At 39.2% G+C, this 24,783-nt stretch overlaps 1 protein-coding gene across 1 annotated transcript in view; it reads right to left on the bottom strand.

Annotated features, from left to right (window-relative positions):
- Glis3 (GLIS family zinc finger 3) overlaps positions 1-24,783 on the bottom strand; it is a 421,197-nt gene that overhangs the window by 62,023 nt on the left and 334,391 nt on the right. The window lies entirely within an intron of this gene.

Here is a 24,783-nt window from a genome sequence, read left to right as displayed (position 1 = left end):
ACTTGTGAGGTGTGGTGGTACACATCTGTAATTCCAGTGACTTGGGAGGCTAAGACAGAAGGACTGCAAGTTTCAGACCATCCTCAACAACTTAGTGAGGCCCTAAGCAACTTAGCAAGACCCTGTCTCTAAATAAAAAATAAAAGGACTAGGAATGTGGCCTCTGGGTTCAATCCCTGGGACCAAAAAAAGAAAACAGGAAAAAAACCTTAAGAATGCTCTATAAAGTATTTGTTACCAGTATTGCAAATGGTTATCATTTTTGGTAATTTTTTTAAGTTCAAATTGATTTTATAAAGACAACACTGAGGGGTTGGGGTTGTGGCTCAGGGGTAGAGTGCTCACCTAGCATGTGGAGGTGCTGGGTTCGATCCTCAGCACCACATAAAAATAAATTTTAAAAAAAGGTATTTAAAAAAAAAGACAATACTGAACCTTTAGATACAGGGCTGGGAGATACTTATTCATTTGACAGATATGCACTAAGCATCCCATACTTTGGGAGATGACAGGAATACTTAGTGCCTTTAAGGAACGTATGTTCTTTATGTAGAAGCAGATGATGTACAAATACAGTATACACAACATCAGACAAGGGCAAATGCTATGAAGAAGCATAATGTAGAGAAAGCAGATGGCAAGTAAGGATGAGGGATGGTGAGTTTAGACAGGGGACCAGGGAAAGCTTTTTGAAGATGGCATTGGTTAAAAGCTTTGAAAGAAGTGAGGGAACAGGTCCTGCAGACAGTGGGGAATGAGCATGCCTCCCTGCTGTGTGCTTGGACAATCCCCAGGCAGTAAGGCCTATGCAGACTGGGGACTGAGAGAAACAAGATGAAACAGGGACTGGAAAGGGACCACAGGGAGAGGTTATGTAAAGTCTTGACATCAACAGAAAATGCTTGAAAAGAGAAATGAACAATAAGGAACATTGAAATATTCAGCATACTTGCAAAGCAGTTCAAAGTTAAAACTTTTTTATTTATCAAATTATCAAAAGCTTTAAAAAAGGAAATGGTGGTAGTGAAGTTACAGGGAGAGGCATTCTTAAATATTGTTGGCGGGGGCATTTATATAAACTTTCTAGATGGCCTCAGGGAATACTTTTTCAAGACCCATAATAGAAATAAATTGATTCTAGAGTCTCTAATGACATATAGCAATGCCAAATTAGGAAATGCTATTTAAAAGTCTACAATTAGAGCATATAAATACTCTTACATCTATTTGATGCATTTTGTACCTATTAAAGTAATGTTCACAAAGATAAAAGGAAAACACAAAGTGCTATGCACAAAACGTTAATGATTACATAAAAACACAAAGATAAATACAGAAGGAAATGTAATCCTATATTAAAACTGATATTTGTTCTTAGCCACAACGTTATGAATTTATTGCCTCTGCTTCCCCCCACCCCCACGCTTTCCCTCTGCTTTCAATTCTATATTCCAATGACATGCTAGAGCTGGCATGTATCAACTGAAGAATGCCAACTGTGTACATCTTTTCCAAAATTTCCCTGTAGTAACATCATATTGATAGCTTGAAATTGTTCACAATGAAAATATTTACACCATAGAAATTGGCAATTGCTACAAACTGGGACTTTTTTTTTTATTGGACCTGATTAATAAAAATTATCAGAACATGTTGCTGATGACTATGAACTGTAATCTGATCAGAAAGAAAAATACATACAGCTATGGTTTGGATGTGGTTTCTTTCAAAGGTTCATGTGTTAGAAGCTTGGTCCCCAGTGTGGCAATGGGACCATTAAGAGATGGGGTCTGGGGGGAGTTCATTAGGTCACTGAAGGTGTTGCTTTCAGAGAGAATTAAGGTAGTTCTCCTGGGATCTTGAGTTAGTTGTTATAAGACAACATGCCTAACCCCAGAATCTCTCTGGCTTTCTGTCTCACCACATGATCTTTCCTCCTAGTACGTTATTCCCATCATGACATCATCCACCAGGTGATGCACCATAGGGCCCTTGTCAGTCATGCTGTTTTGGACTTTCAACCTCCAAAATCATGAGCTAAATAAGTCTCTTTTCTTACAAAGAACCTAGTCTCAGGTATTTTATTATAGCAATGGAAAATGGACACAAACACAAACTGATATTTAGAAAGCAATATTTCTTGGATCTTAAAAAATTCCATGAAGAGACAAACATATGTCCAGGTCTTAGTTCAAGAATATGAAAATGGCATAATGACCCTAAGTACAAGGAAGGCACATTTAACACATGTAGCAAATGAGACAATTATAATTTTCTCAGTTTTGGCACATTGAACTCTCTGACCACGACTGTCTGAGTTAATGTCTAACACTCTCCAGGGCCTTTGGAAGGTATGTTTGTTATTTCGGTACTAACCTAACACATGCCACTTAAGAAAACTAGAAAAAAAAAAATCAAGGCTTAGCATGAGTTCTGGTGATCACTTTTAATTTATCTTCCATCATTAAAATGTGATCTGGGGTCCACATGTTCTACTAAGGGCAGACATGAACCCTTCTCTGCTTTTTATTACCAGCCACTCTAGGGTTTTATAGTTATCAGTACCAATGAGGTCTTTCCAAGGAATTTCACGGCCATGGTTAATCCTGGCGTCAAAGGCAGGCAATTCTTCCTTAGCTTCAACAAGTATTCACATTTTCCAAGAGTGTGATTCCATATGACTTTGTGGTGAGAGTTAATTTGGTTTTCTCTGGGATTAGGCATGGTTCTAGAAAGTGCTTCTTAAATTGAACAAGCCTTGAGGACTTTATGCAAAATTTCCAAAAGAGGGCCATATGCACAGATATGATATGTTTAGTATTCCTCCAAGAATACTGGACCAGAAAAGAGCCTTCCAGATAATTTTAGGGTCTTAAATATTATTTAGTCTAGGAATTATAAAATGGGTGAGCCAAGAGGCATATAGAAAAAATTTCTTAGAAGAAAAAGTATCTTTCAATATAATAAAGTTATTTATTTGGAATAAACTATTTGCATAAAACAATTTACACAACTATTTACATAAAACAATCACATATTGTATTTTTCAATATCTTCTTAGCTGCTAGGGATATATGAAGACTACTGAGGGCAATTTTTCAATGGCATAATGGGTCTCTAATTATAGTTCTGGCATGAACTACAGAATCACTGTGGAGCATTTCCAAGTTCCCTGGTGGTAATGATACCGTTGGTCTGCAGATCACACTTTTAAAACTATTGATCTCCAGAGACTTGTACCTAATAGAAGAAAATTTAGGCCCAACTCTCCATCATGTCGGTGTATGAACTAACTTCCTCAACAAGACTCCTGAAGCACAAATAGCAAAATCAAGAATGAATAAATGGGATAGATTCAAACCAAAAAACTTCTTCATAGCAAAGGAAACAATCAAGAACATGAAGAGAGTGCCTACAGAATGGGAGAAAATCTTTGTCACCTACATCTCAGAGCATTAATCTCTAGGATACATAAAGAACTCAAAAACTTAACACCAAAAAAACAAAAAACAAATAACCCAATCAATAAATGGGCAGAGGAACTGAACAGACACTTCTCAGAAGAAATATGAATGACCAACAAATATATGAAAAAAAGTTCAACATCTCTAGCAATTACAGAAATGCAAATTAAAACTACACTGATATTCTATCTCACTCCAGTCAGAACGGCAATTATCAAGAATATAAGTAACAATAAATGTTGGTGAGGATGTGGGGGAAAGGGTTCACTCATACACTGCTGGTGGGAATGCAAATTGGTGCAACCACTCTGGAAAGGAATATAGACATTTCTCAGTAAACTTGAAATGGAACCACCATTTGATGCAGTTATCCCATTCCTCAGTATACATACCCAAAGGTTTTAAAATCAGCATACTGTAGTGACAGAGCTACATCAATGTTTATAGCAACTAAAGTCACAACAGCTAAGCTATGAAACCAATCTAGGTGCCCTTCATCAAATGAATGAATAAAGAAAATGGTATATATATATATATACACACACACACACACACACACACACACACACACACACAATGGAATATTAATCAGTCATAAAAAATTATGGCCTTTTTGCCAGTAAATGGATGTAACTGGAGAATATCATGCTAAATAAACTATGCCAATCCCCCCAAACCAAAAGCTGGATGTTCTCTCTGATATGCAGATGCTAACACACAATAAGTGGGGAGTGGAGAACAGAAATTCATTGGATTAGACAAAGGGGAATGAAGGCAAGGAAGGGAAAGGGGAATAAAAAAAGTAGAATGAATCAGACATAACTTTCCTGTGTTCATATGAATACACCACTAGTGAAATTCCACATCATGTGCAACCACAAGAATGGAAAGTTATACTCCATGTGTGTATAATATGTCCAAATATACTCTAAGAATCTATGGAGAGGAGAGGTAAGATTTTTATGTTATGGAAAGAGGAAATGAATTGTGGAAATAGGATGATGAAAATATAATATTCTTTAATTTAGGACTGCAATCTTATCATCTTATCTTCTCTGATTAGTTGTGGTTAATAGAAATCTTTCTGAAGCACACACTGCAGCCTCTAATTAGTAGGTTTTAGGAGAGGCAGCTGAGAGGAGAAGATAAGGACAAATGATATGGAAGACTGCAAGTCACTGAATTTGCAGATACTAGGAAAGGAAGTTCGAATCCATATGTGGCGAATGTGTCTTGATTTGTATCTTTCCATCATAAAATATCTTGGTAATACTGTGAGAAGACTCTTTTGGACATTTACACTTTAAAAATTTGGTGTCATTTCCTGAGGAAAGAAACTACTTATTCTGAAGTCATATGTACCAACTGATTAATCATAAAATATGCTTAAATTTCCAATATACGAATCTGACTGTCTCTCTTCAAAAATCATAACAATATGGTTATATGAAGTTCATTTCCTAGAAATAATCTGGGGATTTTTTTTCAGAATTAAATTTGTTATGCAATAATATCACAGTGAACCACAATGTATAATTACAATACCTATAAAAACATAAAAAAGAATTTTAAAAAACCCAACTAGAATGTACATTCTTCCACAAAGATAAAAAGAGTTCAAATTTTCAATCGAGTTTAGCTCTTAGAAGAAAGCAAAGAACTTGCCCTTTACTGAGCCTTCACTGCTCTTGGCAGAAAGAAGTGGAATTTGAACCCACTGTTTTTTTCTTTTTTGGGTGATCAGTTCATCTATTTGGAGGTTGCACAGACCTCATGAATGGTGCCCTTGGAATTGCTCCACTCAGCTGCCCTAACGCCACCCTCTGGGCTCCAGAGCAGCACCACCCTCCTTTAGCCTTCCTGCTCATTCACTGAACCACCTATTCTAGGCCTTGTTCTACGCATTTGTAATACAACAACAATCAAAAAAGACAAATTCCTTTTGAGGAGTTCACATTCTAGAGAAGGGAGATAATAAACAGTAAACTAAATAAACTGTCTAGCAGGTGCTAAGTGCTCTGGAAGGAAAGAAAGAAGTGCAGATGGACTTGGGAGCTGTGGTGGCAACTGCAACCTTGAGATCTTTGCGCAAAGGTTGAAGGAGCTGGGGGAAGTTAGCTAAGTTGGTAGGGAGAGAAGAGAGTTACAGAAGGAGGGACTGCAAGGAGGCCATGGCTGGAGTCGGGTGTGAGGTCAGAGAGCTCTTGGCAATGAGGTTCGAGGGAGGCTTGGGGGCTGAGCCAGGCCATGCATTAACCCTCAATAAGCGCTTTGGCTGTCATCCTAGTGCAGTAGGGAAACCTTGTAGCATCTCCACCGCCTGCTCCTGCTTCTCTCATTTATCCACTGGGACGTAGGCACTTTCCTTCTTTGAGGGCAGCTGTGATGGCCAGATTTACTTCTCATCGCCATGAGGCTTTAGAAGACTTGTCTTATCACACACAAACCTAGGTGTTGCTGTGAAGGAGTTGGGGTTAATGTCCACACTCAGTTGACTTTAAGAAAACTAGATAAGCCTCATCCAATCAGTGAAATACATTAAGGGAGCAGAAAATCACAAAAGTTTCACTGAAAAAAGAAGAAATTGTCTCTGAACTAGAAAAGAAGAAAGGTTGTCTCTGGTCTTCAGCATCAGCTCCTGCCCAAGTGTCCATTTCGCAATCCTCTCCTATAGACTTGTCACTTGCCAGGTCCTACAGTCACATAAGCCAATTTCTTTAAATTCCACTCCTCCCTGCTCTCCACAGACACCGGCACACATAACACATAATATACATGGTGCACTGGCTGTTTCTTCTTTGGAGAACCCTGACTGAAACAGATACTGTTACAATGCAGTGTAAAATCACCACCATAGGATGATTTATTTCGGGTTGGGAAGGAAAGAACATCGTGCAGACGAATCCCACAGAAAAGAGCTGGAGGTGAACAGTCAATGGGACACACTTTTAAAGACTGCACTGCAATTCAAGGGGTGTACACAGAATTCCCTGCAACGTACTTGATGCTGTGCACCTCGTCACAGCTCTAGGAGGTATGTGCTACTGTGAACTTCATTTTGGGGATGAGAAGCTAGAATCACACAGCTGGTGTCTGTCAGGCTTGCGTCCTGGTGTGTCTGAATCCAGTCTGACAACTTCCTCCTGTCCCTCACCACATGGCATAGACTCATACTTCCTCTTCCTCTATGACTCTGTTTTTAGCCAGGAGCCTATCATTCAGATCTTGATCAAGAAGGAGTAAGGACAAAGGGTCCTCAGGTTCTCTGGAAGAGTCCCTAGCATATCTTGTCATTGCTGTGTGAATTCTGACACCATGCCCCTCAGGACAAGGGGCTTCTTCTGTCGGATTGGAGATGGAGGTAACAAAACAGAATGGACTACTACTTTTGGTTTTCCTTGACCACTGCCTTGCAGGTTTGTTACCTGGTTTGATCCTGGCTCAGCAGCAAGGTATATGCAGTTGAAAAAATAAAGCAAGTGCTCCTGCAGCTTACCTTCTGCAATCTAAGTACATCTGCAGGGTTTCCAGAGCACCATCTTTGTTCGCTTGGTGACGGTGGATGCTGGGATGGTGGCACTCTCATGGTGACTTTTTGATCCTGAAACAAGATGATCTTGACCAAGAGATGTCCCTGACCCTAACAGAAGAAACCTCCCTATGTTTTCCTCTAGGTTCTGACTGCCTAGCCCTCTCTTGGCTCTTCTTCTTCCCACTCCTTCCCTGGTAGATGTCTTCTTTTGTCCTCTGTCTCCAGAGAGCGCAGCCAGACTTTGTGGGGACAACAAACAAACTTACATGCTTTTTCCATACCACCTTAGGTGCGGAGGTCAGGGGCAGCCTCCGTGGGGAAAGGACATTGTGAGCTGAGAAATGAATGAAGCAAGGGAGCCAGATACGTAGCTACAGAAGTTCATGCAAAAGGAAGTCACTGACAGATTCTGAAAATAGCTAATGGAGAGGAGCACACAAGGAACAGTAGGAGGTGGGATGTAGGGTTAGAGAAATGTTGGTGGTGTCACACTAGGTAAGGCCTTCAGGCACATGAAGGCTTAGCAGTCAATATTCTCTAATGGCAAGTCAGCAGAGGTGAGCAGGAAAGCGAGTGGTTTGTCTTACATTGTAAAAGGACTGTTGTTTCGGTGTGGAAAACAGGCAAGAGAGTCCAGGGAGGGGTTGTTACAACTCCCTAGATCAAAGATGCTGATGCTTATAATTGGAATGCAGAGAAGTGGTCAGTTTCTGTTTTGAAGGTGGAGTTGAACGCAGTCAGGAATATGAAAGAAAGATAAGAATCAAAGAAGGGCTCCAAGTTCTGGCTCAGGGAGAAGCAGAGAACAGAGACGGCACAGAATGGAGGTAAATCTTGTACCCTGAGTAGAGAGAACCTAAAAGCACCTGCACATGAGCAGAGGTGGAGGGATCCAGGAAGCAAAATGGGGCAGGACACTAAGAACAACTCCTCCTGGTGCTCTTCCTTCCCTGGTCCATCCTGGGATTCCATGTGGACTCTCCTACAAGTTTATTATGCCACGCTCAAGAAAACATCCTCATGGATTGTTGAGCACACCAGACTCCAAAGAGTAAGACATTAGCATCCTCCATACTGTGACCACACCATATCAGAAGGATGGATATTTCCTTTAGGTCTCATAAGAGCCTGTCTTACTCTCTGCAAACAGCCTATGTGGTCACTCCTCCTGCCCCGAATGGCCTCTCTCCTCTCAGTATAAGACCCAGTTTGTATCTTGCCTCCTGTATGAAGCCTGCCTGAACAGGCCAGTTCACTTTGGGCCTCCTAGGGGACAGGGAGAGGTGCAGAGTCTGCTGTTCACATTCCTGTGACTGGAAAAATTGAATGAGGGCTTTATTTCTTGGTGTGAGTTGAGTCTGCACAATTATGTTAAACCATCCACAAGAACCTGGCTGACCATCTGCCTTGACCTTTTCAACCCAGCAGTGCTCAACAGTGTGGTCTTAGCATGAGCATCATGGTGAGTTACTCAGTCACTAACTGCTGACCCGTTCAATATGAATGAGCTGTAATCTTTTATCTAAAGGAAATAACAGTATTTAATGGTGTGTGATATACCTAAAATAAATAATGTGTCATCTCTTCACTTTCTCTCCTAAAGGAGAATTTTCAAAGAGAGCAAGTTTTCCAGAGATGCAGGAGAGAGGAAGTGCAGTGCAGAGATTGTTGATACCCTCCCCAGGTCCCCTCTAATCTCTGTGATTAGCAATGTACCACCCCTCCCTCAGCCTTGGTAAACTCATTCCCCAGAATTTGTGTACTTTTTAACCAAAACTGGTGCCTGTCCTCTATCCTTCCCCAACATCAGTGACTTTGGAGTGCTCCTTTGCCTTGAAGTGGGACAAACTCTGAGATCTAAGTTATGTCCCAGAGTGGTATGGAGCTGAGGTAGAGACCACATATTACTACATATTACCCTTTCCTGCTCCTCTCTGTGGAGCACTTCCTTAATAAATCATGTGCATGTACATGAATTGTTGGCTCATAGTCAACTTCTGGGGCACCCAATTTAGTAAAGATTCCTAACTCAATGTGGGTTCGGTTAGGGCTGCCCACAGCCTATCAAGAGAACTTAAAATGATACATGATACATCTTTCTTCTAGACTGGCTCAGCCCACACACCAGGGTGTGTTAGTCAGCTTCCTGTTACTATAACAAAATACCTGAAGCAATTAACTTATAAAGAGTAAAAATTAATTTTGGTTCATGGTATAGAGGTTCCAGTCCTAGACTGAGTGACCACATTGTTTGGGTTTTCTGGCAAGGGTGACACATCATAACAGGAGGACATAGCAGAAAAAAAATACAACAACACTCATCTCAGCAGTTAGGATACAGAGAAGAAGAGGCTGGGACCAGGTCACCACAATCTCCTTTTAGGGTACCCTCAAGGCCTAAGGACCACCCACAAGGCTCTACCTTTTAAAGGTTCACCACTTCCCAACAGTGCCAGCCTGGGGACCAAACCTTTAACACATGGACCTTTGGGGGACACTCATCTAAACCACAGCAATTTGGGAACCAGATTTTTAATGAAAGTGATTCTGGATCATCACGGGCAATACTCAAAGCATAATTATGGAGATTAAATTAAAAACAAAACCCTAATTTATAAGAACAAACAGCAGCATGCACAGGGGCTTCAGATACCCCTGAGTCCAAACCTCATGTATACTCTCCCTGACAGCAACCCCAGTTGGTGGCTCTTCAGGATCTGCCCCTCGATATCCTAAAGTAAAGGGCAACTTCTTCTCTTTGGCAGTGAGTGTCCCTTTCAGACCATTCCATCCAATTGTCAAAACATTTTTGTATAGTGTACCCTTGTCAAGCTCTCAGCAACTATTAAGACAGCCTGTACCCTGCCACTCAAGCCTATCATCAGATTCATGGACTTACTACGAAGACAGGAGAGAGCTCTGAGTCTCGGAAACCAAACTGTGACTCTTTGGGTGTCAATAATCCTGATCTTCAATGAACCATTTTAGGGTTTAATTTCCTGGCTTATCCAGGTGCAAGTAAACAAATTGGCTTTTAGCTTCTGTACAATCTCCCATTATTAAATATTTATTCCAAATGATAGTTTTTTCAACCCCAATAATGAAATCACCCATCAAAGCTTGACAAGGTTTCTGCATATGGAAATTTGAGCCGCTTCCCTTACAATGCAGGGATTTTTTCCTAGTATATAAAAACAAGGCACCATCGATTGTGATTTGTATTTGTTTTTTTTTTTTAATTCAAGATTATTCTGTTAATGTTTATAAGCCCTCGAAACAAGAGACAGAAATTCTACTCCTGTCATTTTCTCATTTCAGATATGATTGAATAATTGTCCAAGATTAAGTGAGTCAAGTGGAAATAATTAGGAAAGGGAAAAAGGCCCAGAGTCTTCAATTTTCAGTTCCATTACATTTTATTCCAGGAGCAAAGACATTCTGTTAGTCTGGAGCGAGACATTTTTCCAAAGAAAATGAGGAACAATCAAAGGCCTTTTGTTTCTCTCTCCAATGAGCACAGTCCATCTGGGCCAGGCATGTTTTTGCATCACCTTGTAGGGACTCCTTTGTTCTCCAGAAATCAAATGTCACCAAAATATGCTTCTAAAGAAACTCGGCCAGAAGGAAAGAGAAGTAGGATTTTTTTTTTCTTTCTCCCAGAGGGTTAAGGTTTATTACTAGAACATTCTTATCAAGTGTTCTCTGTGACACTTCGAGCAATGTGGATCTCAGGGAATTAACTCATTGCCAAAAGGCTTAAAAATAATTACAATGAATTAACCTATTATATTAATTACAATTAATTTTCAGTTGAATCTAAGAATTCCATCTCTAGGGGATTCCTTCGCACTGACATTTATGAAGTGGCTTTGGCATATCATAGGTAATTAATCTCCAACAATCTGCTATCAGATTTGTTTCCTTTGGGAATGACCCATTTGCAAAGAGGAAAAGAAATCAAAATGAAGATTTAGGAAAAATGGCACTGGAAGAAATCTCTTTCGGAACATAAGCATCCAATCGAGTACCCTGAGCTTTTATAGTGAAGGCAGCTATTGGGTTAGCAGTGATTCTACAGGCCAAAGATCTTATCCATGGTTGATTAATGAACACGCCAATATATTTGACTGGGTACACATGCCAAGGAATATCTCAGTAAGATACATGAAAATCAATTATTATAGATATGACAAAATGAATGGTTATGTAGTAAAAAATGATGATCAATGGGGACTCTCCACAGAAGTGTGGTATTTCAGAGTAAAGAGGAACTAGAGTCCAATGATCCTACCCACCAGTCCTACATGCCAATTGAAATTTCCACAGTGGAAAAGTTTTGCCACGCTGTTAACTGGTAGTCACTGGCTGTATGTGACCAATGAATACTTGAAAAGAGGCTAGAGCAAATGAGGAACTGAACTTTTAATTTTATTTAAATTAAACTAAATTTAATTTAAATTTATAGTACTGAATTCCATAGCACTACTGCCTACCGTGATGTCAGTTCAGCCTTGGTCTAAATCCTTTTCATGACAGACAAGTTGCTTCCTTACCATTCAGTACCCTCCCTTGCTAAACAGGTCTAGTCATTAGAAAGTTCTCTCCCCTAAAGGAAGCTGCTGTAAGTTTGTCAGTTCTCCCTTGGCAGGGTTTTTCCAGGCTCATCGTTGTCAGTTTTAAAATAAAAATTAAAGGACGTTTAAGTAGGAAAAGTTGGGACCTTTAACAAACCATGGTTAAACTACTTCAAGACCCTGGGAAGGTGCATTCACTTTTCAGAATACAGTTGCCTTTCTGTAAAATGAGGACAGTACCATAGCTCTCTTGGTTGTTTTAAGAACTACACGAGGTAAGCACTGAACACTATGCTTGGCACACAATAGTGCTTAGTAAAACACCAGTCTCCGTTCCTCTACATAGTATATTATTCTACTCACCACTCCAATTACTCTGTGTAATTGATATCCAAATACTAATAGAGTGAACAAGTTATCACACAAAGAGAAGACACAAGAGGACAAACATATTCTTTGTCCTAGATTTTCTAAACTCCTTTTTGTATTTCATCTATTAATATATTCTAAAATGTCAATAGCCTTTTAAAATCCATCTTATACTCCTCATTCATTTAGTATATAGTTATTGAGCCCTTACCTATGCCCCCAAACTATGCTAGGTCTAAGAGATAAAGTAATACATAAGAAATTGGAGGGGTGGGGTTGTGACACAGCAGTAGAGTGCTTGCCTAGTATGTGAGAGGCCCTGAGTTCGATCCTCAGCCCACTTTAAAATAAAGGTATCGTGTCCAACTATAACTAAAAAATAAATATTAAAGAAAAGAAAAGAAATTGAATTTCTCTGCCCACCTGGCACTTATAAGGTGACGTAAATAAAACTTGTCATCAAGTAAAATCCTTAGATCTTTTTTTCATATGTGATGTTCTTTATTTCTGATGACTCTTTATATTGAAAAGCTAACTTTCTAAAGCTCCACTGCTGTTTGCTGATACCAAAGAGCAGCAACAGGTCAAAAAAAAAAAAAAAAAAGGATGGGTACAATAGGTCCAATAGACCCAATTCAAATTTCAGCTCTGCTACCTACTAGTGAGGACTTCGGCAAAACATTTAATCTCTCAAGATTTGAGAATTTCCTTATCAGGGAGGTGATGACACTAAATTTGTAGGATTGTTACCAGGAAACATAGGTGACCCCAGGATGATTGCCAGTGTTGTAAATGACTATAATTATTATTATTTTTAATTAAGTGTGAAGCTGTATGGTTGTTAAAAGTGACACCTGTGTTAGCAACATTGGGTTCTTGCGTATCCTCAGAACCAGAGCTGGCAACAGCTAATCAAGACGTGAGCACAGCTTTGCAGGATGAACATGACCCTGGAAGTATTCTATCTCAAAGAATATAGCTAGTGTTAACTCTCTTGGAAGAGACCTAAATATTTTAGAAATAGCAAAACATTTTCAGAACACTCTGGGGGTGCTAATACTTTATCCAGATGTCCCCTTTACCAAAATCTGTTCTACTATCTAGCTATCATCCTGGACAGAGCTGGGGAGTTAAGGTTCAAAGGGATGTTGAAATCAGAAAGGCATGCAGCTCTTATTTTTATTTTTATATTGTTACATTTGTAAAAACACCATTTTCCTCCTAAGTCAATATTTTTCTAAAACTGACACCAAAAGTCTTCCTTTTTTATTTTCTGACTGGAAAATGAAACAAAAATTGACACAAAAGTGAGCTTCATGGTCAAAGTCGGGCTTCCTCTAGAGGTACATCTCAAAAGCAGAGCACTAAACCAAAGGACAGACTCTTTTATATATATATATATATATAAATAAATTATTAATAGGGAATTTGTCACTTGTCATTGCAGTTTCTTCCTTCAGCCTTTGGGCCCTGGTTGGGGGAAGTGAAGACTCAAGGCAAGACGAAGGGTTTACTTCTATCATAGCTTCACTAACTTCTTTGACACTGGCTTGTTGCACTAATGCGACCATGCACATTCCATTTCATCCATTCAAGTGTAGCATTTTTCTTTCTATTCAAGTATTCTCCAGGTTTAATTAAAGCAGTCAGCTATCTGGTAATTACTTCCCCTGTCCATCTTACCAGCTCCGCATTGTCTTCCCCTGAATTGATTTCTGACTACAGCCTCTGCCTATGCTACAGCTTAGGAGGTGCAGGGAGGGACTAACTACAGAAACTGGAAGATTTCATTTTTATTCTTCCTTTCATGTAATTAAAATGGATTGACTAAAAAAGATTTAGGGCCGATTTTAATGTGCATGAATGTTTGGACAATTTTTAAAATGCCTATTTCTAACAGTTGAAGGCTGTCACTTCACTGGAGAGTGCTTGCTTTTTTTGCTATCCCACCCATCCCACACTTAACAGTTTAATCTTCCTTAAGCACATCATTGACAATATCACCCCCTCCAAATCAAAGTCCCTTGATCACTCTGCCCAAAACATTACCTGTAACCCAAACTTTAGCAAGCTGCCTCTCCCCTGCTCATGTTCCCTTACATACCATGGCTCTGGTAACACAGAGCCAAGATGCTCTTTCTGTTGGTTCTCATTCATGCCTTATTCTGTACTTTCAGCCACAAACTTCCTGCTGGTCCCCTTTAGTCATGCTCTACACATCTACAACATATTCTGCATATTCTCCAAGCCCAACCAATGCCATTTTCCCCTTGAAGTTTTCTCAGACCTTCCCAAAATCATTTCTTCCTTTTTTTTACATTACAATAGCAATTCCTTTTCATTTTTGTGATGGCACTTTTGGTTTTCTATAATAGTTACTTATAAACTCTATTTCTCTTTCACTCTGTTGTTACTTATAAGCAATATGTATGTATGCATGTAAATCACAGAGGACATAAAAGATCTTTCTAAACAGATGCTCCTGGCTGATGGATCATGCAACCTAAAATAGTGTTTCTTTTCACACAAAAGGGATCCTATAAGTGTTTGAGGAATATGTGAACAAATCAATGAATGAATAACAAATGAATCAATAACTGCCAAGGATTCATTTATCTATGCGCATTCTTTAGGGCAGACCTCAAAGACAGAGGGAATAATGTCTTCCATGCAGTAAGAGGAGAAAATAGGGTGAGGCAGTTCAAGCATGCGTAAATTATCAATTAAGAATAAAACAGGAAATAGCCTAGTGAAAAATCTAAATAGAAGTTAAAGGAAAAAAAAAACTCTATACACTTGGGAAGTTTATTTCCTTATAATACTCAGTCCCCATTCATGCCAAATATTACTAGTTAATACTATTCACATTTATATACTGTCTCTTGGTGTGCAAATGAACAATCCTTCCAATAGGAAATGCTAATTCATTACATTTATACATGTGCGACATATCTCTCATTCATCTGGGAAGGCTGGGAACACATCCAATTTTTACCTTGCTTTAAAAGATTCAATGTCTAGTGTATATTTGATAAGTAGAACACAGGAATTTCAAGCTAAGTGGGCCCCAAACTATGCATGCTATCTTCCTTTTTGACAACCTACACAGCCAAGATGAGAGCTTCCATCTTCTGACTCCTGTTTGGATAAATGACCAGACACAGCCCTGGTTGCCCTGGCTACTGTGCCACACTCAGCCTTTAATACTGCTCCAGAAAATTTGTTCTTCTGAGATAATACTGAAGATAAGAACTTGCCCATAGTGTTATTTTTGTGAATGGATAGAAGTGTTTTACTGATGGTCTCCCCTCTTGTCTGAGGACTGTATATCTTAGAGAGACGTATGAATCTTATGGCCTTTCAATGCTTTGGTGAAATGAAGTTCCTTGGTTACCAGAAGGAGGAGCAATGCAGAAAAGTGCCTTAGGCAAAGCCAAGACAGGGGCTAAGTCCCCTAGGGCCTCCCTGTAGTCTGTGTAGCCTCTGTCACAGCCATCTTCATGTTTAGAACCCACTATTGCTTTGGGGATGTTAACATCACTTCATTTTTCTTCATCTACCCCCTGTAATTAACCTAGTCCCTTTCCAATAATTGAATACATAACTAAAAAAATAACCCCACCCTAGAAATCCAGGCTAGAAAGCCAAATATCCACTGGAAGTGTAGGAAGGATGATGAGGGGTTAGAGGGGCCACTCTTGGTACAACTGTGTCATCTCAGAAGCCTTGTCTTAGACCACATCAGCCTTGCTAGTTTAGCAGAATGGAGAAAAACAAGACCAGGTGAAGGTTAGCGAGCAGAAACAGGTGTCAGCAGCCTGGTATGTTATTCCTGGATTTGAAGAACACGATGCTTTTTCTTCCCCAGATGTCCTGCCACTTGCAGGTCTCAGCATATATACTTTTGTTCTCAGGGTCTACAAGGAACTCCAAACTCAGCGGTCTGCTCTGTCTAACTCCACTCTCAAATGCTCCAGGCCTCATGTTGCTTGTCTGTCATAATTATCAGCACCCTCTTGGGAAGACGCTATTATTGGAAGTAATTTCACATTCTGACACGGCAGGAAGCTAGTAGAAGTTGTAACTACTTCAGATCTCTGCACAGAGCCCTGTGTGCTGGAAACTTTCAGTCCACTAAAAATGAATTTATCAAAGAAATACTCTTCTATATATGCTGAGGAAAGGCAAAGTGCCATAAAAAGACATGCCTCTCTTTCTTCCCCAACAATCCTCCAAAGTAGAACTAGGGAAGATTGAGGTGCTGTCGAGTCAGACCATCAACATTTCAAGTCACCGTGGGGATGTGTTTTTTCTTAAATCTGATTTTAAAGAGAGAAAATCAGGTATTTTTTTAAATCAGAAATTAACAAGTAAAACACATCTCCTAGTCCAGGTAGAAAATAATCTTAGAAACAAAAGTAGTGACATCAAGAAATAACAATCTGTCCTTTTGAGAATCCCATTTTATCACCCACAGGAACTCAGGTCTGCACATTTTAGCAGAAACTCATGTCTGTTGATAACAGAAGACACATGCCTTTGTACAACTCCCATCGTAATCAAACATCAAGGAAAGGTAGAATGAGAAATATAGGCCACTTAATTTTTCCCTAGTACCATGAAGATCAAAAGAATATCTCTATTCTACCAAGGAGACACCCCCAGCTTCTGCCTTCCCACCGGGGGAACCAAGTCACGTCCTTGGTTTCTCACGTCATTACCATAGCTGAAATGATGTAACAATAACAGCAAACAGGGGTGTCCCTCTGCGCCAACTCTAATCAGTTTCAAAGTATGTTTTGTTGGTTCTCATTGACGCCACTCAAAGGAACTGGTCACTCGTGGTCTCAAAAGTTTTACAACAAATTGTGTGATTAAATTCCTTAAACACGTCTGTCCATTACTAATCCTCTTTTGCCAACATCCCTTTCAGAGAAAAATTGCAGCGCTGCATGGTGCCTGATTTATATTTCATTTTGAGAACAGGAAGTAAAGGGATTAAAGTTAAGGATTAAAACACTTACTCTTTACTGCATTTTTTTTCTTGTCCCAAATGGCTTCCTGGTTGCCATGGCTACTGTTCACTGGTTCTTAGCCCTGAATGCAAGTCTCTTTGCATTAATAAAATATTTTAAATGAGACTTCATAGAAAAACAATAGGGAAAGTAGCTTTAAGTTCAATTGCTCTTGAAAGAAGCAGCTAGAATTTTCTAAAAAATTGTTTCTCTTTTTCCCTTCATTAGTAACTTCAAGAGGGAATCTTGAACTAAAGGACAGTATAGGAACAATCTAAAGATGAACAATGCAAAATCGGAATTATTCAGTAGGAGCACAAAGAGAGAACTGAGATAGTAAGTTGGTCTTTAGCTTAGAAACCAGTGTTTGTAGGAAGATTAAGGGTCCCTGGGAATTTCTCAAATGTTGTAACACCACATAACATTTAAAAGGCAAAAATGCACGTAAATGCAGTGTTGCAATTCCAAACTGGAAATACCAGGCAGGAAATGAAAATCTGAGGTTTTCACCACCACAAAGTTAACTTAGCCATATCAATGTAAATATCACTGCTTTGTATCCAAGTTGCTGGTGTTCCCGGTGGCAGCAACCACTAAGAGTGTGGCCAAAGAGGCAATACCCGTGAAAAGCACATGCTGTCAAGACTGACGACATCTCCAGGGAGCAGGGGACATGGTTGGGGATGAGTCAGGTGTCCAGGAAAACAGGTGACATTGGTAAGTGAACAGCCACATTGCACTTGACTTGTTCTTTTAAAAACACTCTACTAACACCCACTTTAGACTATGCTTCCTATATTCCTTTAAAAATCAAGGAAAACTGAGGAGACTGCAATTGGGTTTTAAAAATGCAGTTTTACTTTCTACTTTAGCTCCATTGTACTTTCTAGTCTTAAAGCCCAATAGCAGGAGAAGCTTTCGTATAAATTGTGAAGTGACCTCTAAAACACTTCTCCATGCTACCCCCTGCCCCATGCTCTCTAATGCTTAGTCCTTCTCTGCCTGGTCATGCAGTGGTTTCAAGTTATTCCTTTAGTCCGCAGGGACCCACTGAAATGACCTCATCACAGTCTATGTATGCACATTATTTCTCACTTCTTCCATCCCATACTGCTATTTAAATCACCATTCCTGTATCAACCCCCACAGGATTTAAGAGCGTGGTTTCTTAAAAACTGGTAATTAAAGCCATATTGATACATTAATGGGAATACAGGGACCATTACATTGCTTTTGCCATATTAAAAAAAACAAAGTTACACAAGGATCTTCTGGGGATAATCCCATAACCAGAGAGAATGACTATGATGGTGGCAACTTCATGCATTTTTGTAAAGAATCAGTTGTCTGTAATTTTGGTGTGTGTGTGTGGTGGGGTGAGGAACTCCCAAATCAAACCACGAGATACAACCCATGGCAAGACCCTAGAAGCTAAAACAAATGTGCGTCTCTCAAGTTTGTATATATCTTATGAGCAGAGGCACTAACTGCCTTTCTGGACCATCTTTCCTAAGACGTTTACATACTGAATAGCTTGGGAATAAAACAGGACAGTGCCACCCTCCTGATCAAAGGCAGGCATGCTACGTTCACTATGAAAGTTTCCCTAAGCTCTGAATTCCCTTCTTGTAACACAACCCACCAAATGTGCCTGGTCTTCTTCATGTTACTTTGTGGGAACTGGGATTTAAAAAACTAACCCAGGAAAAGGATACTTTGGCTCCTACTATTGCTATATGATAAACTGTGTGTCTCTGACCTGGGAAGCTCATGTCTTCTGCTAGCATCCATGAAACTGCAGCAGGCTAACTTGTTAGCTTACCCAAGGGCAAAATCTCAAGACTCCTTCTAGTTCCTGCCACCTACAGGACCATCTCTGAAATGTGAAAAGTACTAGAAAATACAATTTTGTGGGGGACTCTGTTCTATATAATCAATTTGAGTACCGTCCCACCAATCAGCATGTCAGTACCACTCCAGAGGCCCAATCTCAAGTGATTTAGCTAAAGAAAAGCCACAATGGCCATAAGGAGTGATCTGCCCACCAGGTCATCCTCTTGGAATAGCCCCAGGATGAGCCCATAGATAAGCTTGACAGGGTACTTAGCAAGGGAAATAGGTTGAAGAGTGCCCTGAAGGAAAGAAATGGGGGCTGGCTCCCATGTGGGTCCCAGTCTAGGATCAGGGTGTCCTACCTGAGTGGTACTGCTAGTCCAGCCACCAAGAAGGAGGCTTAGAGAGTTTTGAGAAAACACAGAGGCTCTGCCACCATCTTTCATAGAAGGCCATGAAAGAACACATGGGAGTGAACCTCATGCTAGAACTTAACTGACAAGTTACAAATCTGCGTATGTTGGGATATCAGACAGCCCTGGTGAGGATGATAATGCGAAACCAAGGAGTAATGCATGGCATTAGAAAAGCTCAGCTTGAGGACCCTTCCGCTCTCTGAGTTTGCTTTGTAAAGTCATTTACCTTCTCTGAACCTTAGACCTTCCATTTCCAGAATGAGATAAAATAGTATCAGGATGCCCCAACTGGATGATACCACCAGGAAGGAGCTAGGAGAATTTTTAAGGAGGGAGCTCAAAACCAGGAGGCTTCTTGTAGAGCTGTTTTGAAAATCGAAGGGGTAAACAGGCATGAAAATGCTCAGTGAACAGTGCTACACAGGTATTTGATGATTACTATTGTAGTTCTTCCGATTTCTTTTATTATTTCATAAGAGAATAAAAAATGCTTAATTGCACTAGGGCCATTATGTTGTTATGTGTCATACATAACCATTCACCCATTTTTGCTTTCACTGATGATCCTGAGTTTGTGAAGGTTTTTGCTGTGTTGAGGTCTCTGATCAATTTCTAGGCTAATATTCTGAGAGAGAGAAGGATCATGATTGGGGTAGAGATGGGAGGTGGGAAAAATACTATGAAACATTAAATCCCTCTTGCTCATTTATGTTATGATTTAGGGTCCTTCATATGTCTTCAGGGTTTTTTTTTTGACTGAAAATTGGGGGATTTGTTCTTGACATATTTTTGAACATAAAATAAAAAGATCTTTAGATACAATAGTAGAGAGGGAGTGGACTACCCTTGATAACTATTTTGAGTACAAAAAAAGGAAAACTGATTTCTGTTATTTGTGTCTGTACAGATGAGGAAATGCCAATGATATCTTTTGTACTATCATTTCAGAATACAACTTCTATCCAAAGTCCACAGTGGTAAACGCTACTCAAATTTCTACAGCCAGTGCTGTGTGCTAAGCTGGCTGAAAGCACCACTCTGTGCAGAGCTTCTTATCTGTCATTCTCTGTCAATGCTCTACCTGGTTCCTTTTGAATACCTTTTCAGAGCCCAGTAATGTCCTGGAGACACAGGTGAAAAAGACTACTCACGGCAGTGATTTATACTTTCTATCATCAAAACTTAGTGGTCTTAGTTCACAATGCTGTAGGATTTTGCAGTATAGCTATCACTGAGTCTGAAAATAAATAAAAGCTAACGTATTATACACAGAGGTATCCTGCATTGTTCTTCCAAGATAAAGTGTGGAGTTCACTAGTTGCCTCTAATGTATTTTCCAAAATGAGGAGACTTAAAATATTGCTTAGACCACTCAAAATAAAGTACCCTTCTCATTTAAAAAAATCATGTTAAGGACAAAGGAAAAAAACTATTTGCTGAGCACCCCAATATTCTGGAGTCTGGGAGTTTTTGCAAAGTCCATTCACATGCATGATCACATTTGAATCATAGAATAGTTCCAAGGAGGTAGGAACATCAACTTGAAGCTCAGAGAAGGTAAACAATTTTCCCCCAAATCACAGATGAGTTTCAAATTCAGAAAGGCATTCTTCCCAAATCCTTTCTTGTTCTTCTACAAGAAACAAGATAGAACCAACACTGTCAGAAAAGAGTGGTTTAATTAAAACATGGGAAGCTAGGTTTAATCAAAATGGTGGATGACAGGTAGCCTTTTGTAAGAATGATACAGAAACAGAAGCCTTCAAATGGAAAAAAAATCTAAAAATCTGATTCTATTAAAATATATCTATAGTAAATTTTCTATAAATAAAAATTCCACATAACAAACCAAGTTGCAAAAATGGCAGACTACTAAGAGTATTTGCAATACGGATGATAATAAACTTGTTTATATCTATTATGTGTAAAGAGTTACTTCAAATCAATATAAAATTCTCATTAAAAAAAGAAAAGATTTCAGACAATTCATAAAACTGAAATACAAATGGCTAATAAATAATGGAGAGAGAAGCAAATTTACCACCAATCTAAGAAAAGCTTCTTACATTAATAATTCATCTGGGAGGCTGGGGCATACCTCTGTGGTGGAGTGCTTGCCTAGTATGTATGAGGCACTGGGTCCAATCCTTAGCACCAAATAAAAATAAATAAATAAAATAAATATATTGTGTCTATCTATAACTAAGAATTATTTTTAAATTCATTTGTTATTTATCATATTAACATGTATACACTCACCTCATATTTTTTAAACAAATATAAGAAAATTTCATTTTTTATCATCTTAGCAGGGATTTGAGTAAATTATTACAATTGTTTTGGAAGTTATTTGAGCAGTACATTGCTAGGAACTTATTACTTTAGGACATTTATTAAGAATCTATGCACCAGATATACATCACAGAATTATCCATCATAATAAAATTCTTAAAACAACTAAATGTCTAAAATAGTAGATTGATTGAATGAAAAGCAATGTATCCTTAAAATAAAGCCATTAGTAGTATAGCTGCTGACAAAGCAAAACATTTACTACATCCTATGTAGTAAAAAAAAATAAAAGTAGAGATACCCCATAATATGTTTATATATGATATAAAAAAATACATGGGAAGATATACACCATTGTTAAGCCATTGTGATTCATTGCTATTCTAAGATAAAATATTTTAACATCACAAATCAGGGTGTGTTATGATCCATGGTGTCTTGGTTTCAAGGAACGTACATATATACTCACTGTTTATAAAAATATAAATAATTATGCAATTTTAAAATGAGGATAGACTCTGAGCATGATGGATTACATAAAGCTCCTCCACTACCTGGTTTGTTAGTGGGGAAAATGCCTAGGGAGGAATGTTGGAAAAATAATTGCTGGAGGTAGGATAGGAAGGAGAATAAAGCCCAGGACAGGAAAGAGGACAGCAAGAAGGCTCACCTAGCTAGTCAGGGAATTCAAGGTCCTAAGCTCAAACAAACTCTGCCACCAAAGACACTTGCAAATATGATTATAAGAGCATGCCATGAGAAAGTACAAAGAGATAAGGCCAGAAAATGGAGAAAAGAGATATCCGTATTCCAAATTTCAGTAAGGCAAAATAAAGCCAAGTAATGTATGAAGCCAAGAAAGGAAGAGAAGAAAGCTTAAAGTTGATGCATGGAAAGATTCTAGAAAGAATTACACAATCAGTAAGCAGCAAAGAAGGAAGAAAGTCAGTAGGAGAAAGGACTAGGTTATGGAAAACAAACAGAAAATCATTTCCTATTTAGATGCCTTTAAGGAAAGATGCACACAGGATGAGCCTAGTATTCACAGGATATTTAGCAGTCTCTCATGGCAGCATTTTGAAAGACTGAGAAACCTAGAACTGATGCTAGCACAGCTGGGTGTAGTCACAGTGAAATGAGCCACTGTATCTAACGAATACTGATTAATGGAATATGCCAACCCAATTAATTGCCTTTCCCCCTCAATCCCTAATTCATGCCCACATTACGACCATCATTACCTCTCTGAATCACAGATCTGACCACAGCCCATGTTTCACATCAGAGCAGGGTATAGAAGGCCCTTTGACATCAATTCCCTTGTCAGTCTTTTCAATCCCAATTCTTGCCTCCTCTATAGCCAGTAAATGACACTACAGGTCTCCTGTGTCCCCTTGCTGAAACCTTGTTCTCTAGCATGAATAAAACACGAAAATAAAGAAAGCAATGGGGTCCATATGCTTAAAAAAAAAATCCAGAATCTGGATAATAAGAGAAAACGGTGGAGAAGCAGGAGTGATTGCAGCATTTCTGCAAGCATCAGCGAAGCCTCAATGGAAAATCAGCAGCAGCCATGGAAGCCAGAACTCCAGCATCTAGCAGGTGTTTCAGGAAGGGTGGTTTTGACTCGCTAAATAATAACATTGACGACAAAGGCTGTCTCACAAGTTAGAAAGCTTAAAATTACCTGAAGAGGCTTTTTAATATCTTTTGGGATTTTCAAATGTTATTTCCTTACTAGACTGCAGAGTACACAAGGTGACATTTAAGGGCTCTTTACAATGCTGATGTGCTAGAGTTCTACTGCAGCTATGTCCACAGCTGGCCCTATGTAGGAGCAGGGCAGCAAACACCCATCCTAGAAAACCTCTTAGAAAAACAGAACCTTCTATTCCAGTTAAATTAATAGCCTTAGTGAGGCAACTACTGTCTTTTAACAGTTAACTCAACTTTGTCCCTATTCTACAGAGGACTCCGTAAGCATTTCAAATGACACTTTGTTGAGTTTGTAAAGAGGGCTCTGGATTAAGAGTGGAAGAATAATCTTTTGCCAAAATGCTGTGTGGAACGCCAAGATTGCAAACAGTGTGTCAAGACTTAATGGATGGCTTTACATTAGGCAGTATTAACTAATTCTGGCACATAATTCTGTAGACCTTTTGGCTCATAGGAAAGCAGCATACCACCTTGGCCATCATACTTGGCTCCCTTCCCCTCCTAAACTTTCTCATTCCTCAGGAATAAACTGAAGAGACTAGAAGTAGTAATAAAAGTCCTGAGTCTAAAGGCCAAAAGAATAAAATAACATATACATGACTTCGAAAGGTCAAAGCATTAAATGCAGGCAAAACAAGACCTTTTTTTATTATTATTATTATCACTATTACCACAACCACTATTAAACTATCAGAATCACAGAGGTTGAACTGTACTTGTTGAACAATTCAAATGGTAACTGCAGAAGGCCCAAAAATCAATTAGTCAAATTTCCCTGCCCCTCAAGGAAGAAGGCTAAGTCAGCTGGGGCCAGAAAACAAACCAAAAAAATCCCAACTCTTTTTCCCTTTAGAAAATGCTTGCCTTTATCTGCCTTTCACCTCTTATTCCACTAATTAAATGCAGTTTTCTCAGCAGAAATGGAGGGTGGTGAGCCTTCTCCCGTGCATCATAACACCTTCTAATAATAACCCACACCTTACTACCCGCTTGAAAGCCACTGCTGCCTCCTCCAACGCTGAAGCTCCATCTATGTGCAGGGCTGCAACAGGCACTGTGTACAGATTGCCTCACTAATCACTAGAACAATCTGAGAAGATGGCTGATACTGTCCTGATCTTACAAATGAGAACCTGAAGTTCAGAAACATGAAGTCATCTCTCAAGGCTTATGCCATTAAAATAAAAAGTAGGGCTTCGAATCCAGCCTCAAAAGTCCAAATGCAAAACAACAATAAAACAAACACCCACCAGATAAGTCAACATGGAAGTAAATGTGGTAAGCCTTTTGCCAGTTTAGAAAAGAAAATTCAGAAACAACCCAACAGCATGGCTATAAAACTCTTCAGCCTGAAATCTAGAACCATATATGTCTCCCACTCATGTAACAGCAGGTATGGAAGAACTGACAGAGGCAGGGACTTCCAAACCAAAGACATAGCAATTTCTGGATGAAAACAGGCATTTGGTTAGTCAGGTTGTCTGACTGAGATTTTAAAACACATAAATATGACCAGAAATGTTTTTCTATGTAGGGAAAACACAAAGTAGATATAATCAATTTATAACCATA

The sequence above is a fragment of the Callospermophilus lateralis genome, chromosome 2 (assembly GCF_048772815.1).
Source record: "Callospermophilus lateralis isolate mCalLat2 chromosome 2, mCalLat2.hap1, whole genome shotgun sequence".
In the NCBI taxonomy this organism is placed as follows: domain Eukaryota; kingdom Metazoa; phylum Chordata; class Mammalia; order Rodentia; family Sciuridae; genus Callospermophilus; species Callospermophilus lateralis.
The sequence above is the reverse complement of the archived record's forward strand: the minus strand, read 5'-3'. Positions and strand labels throughout refer to the sequence as shown.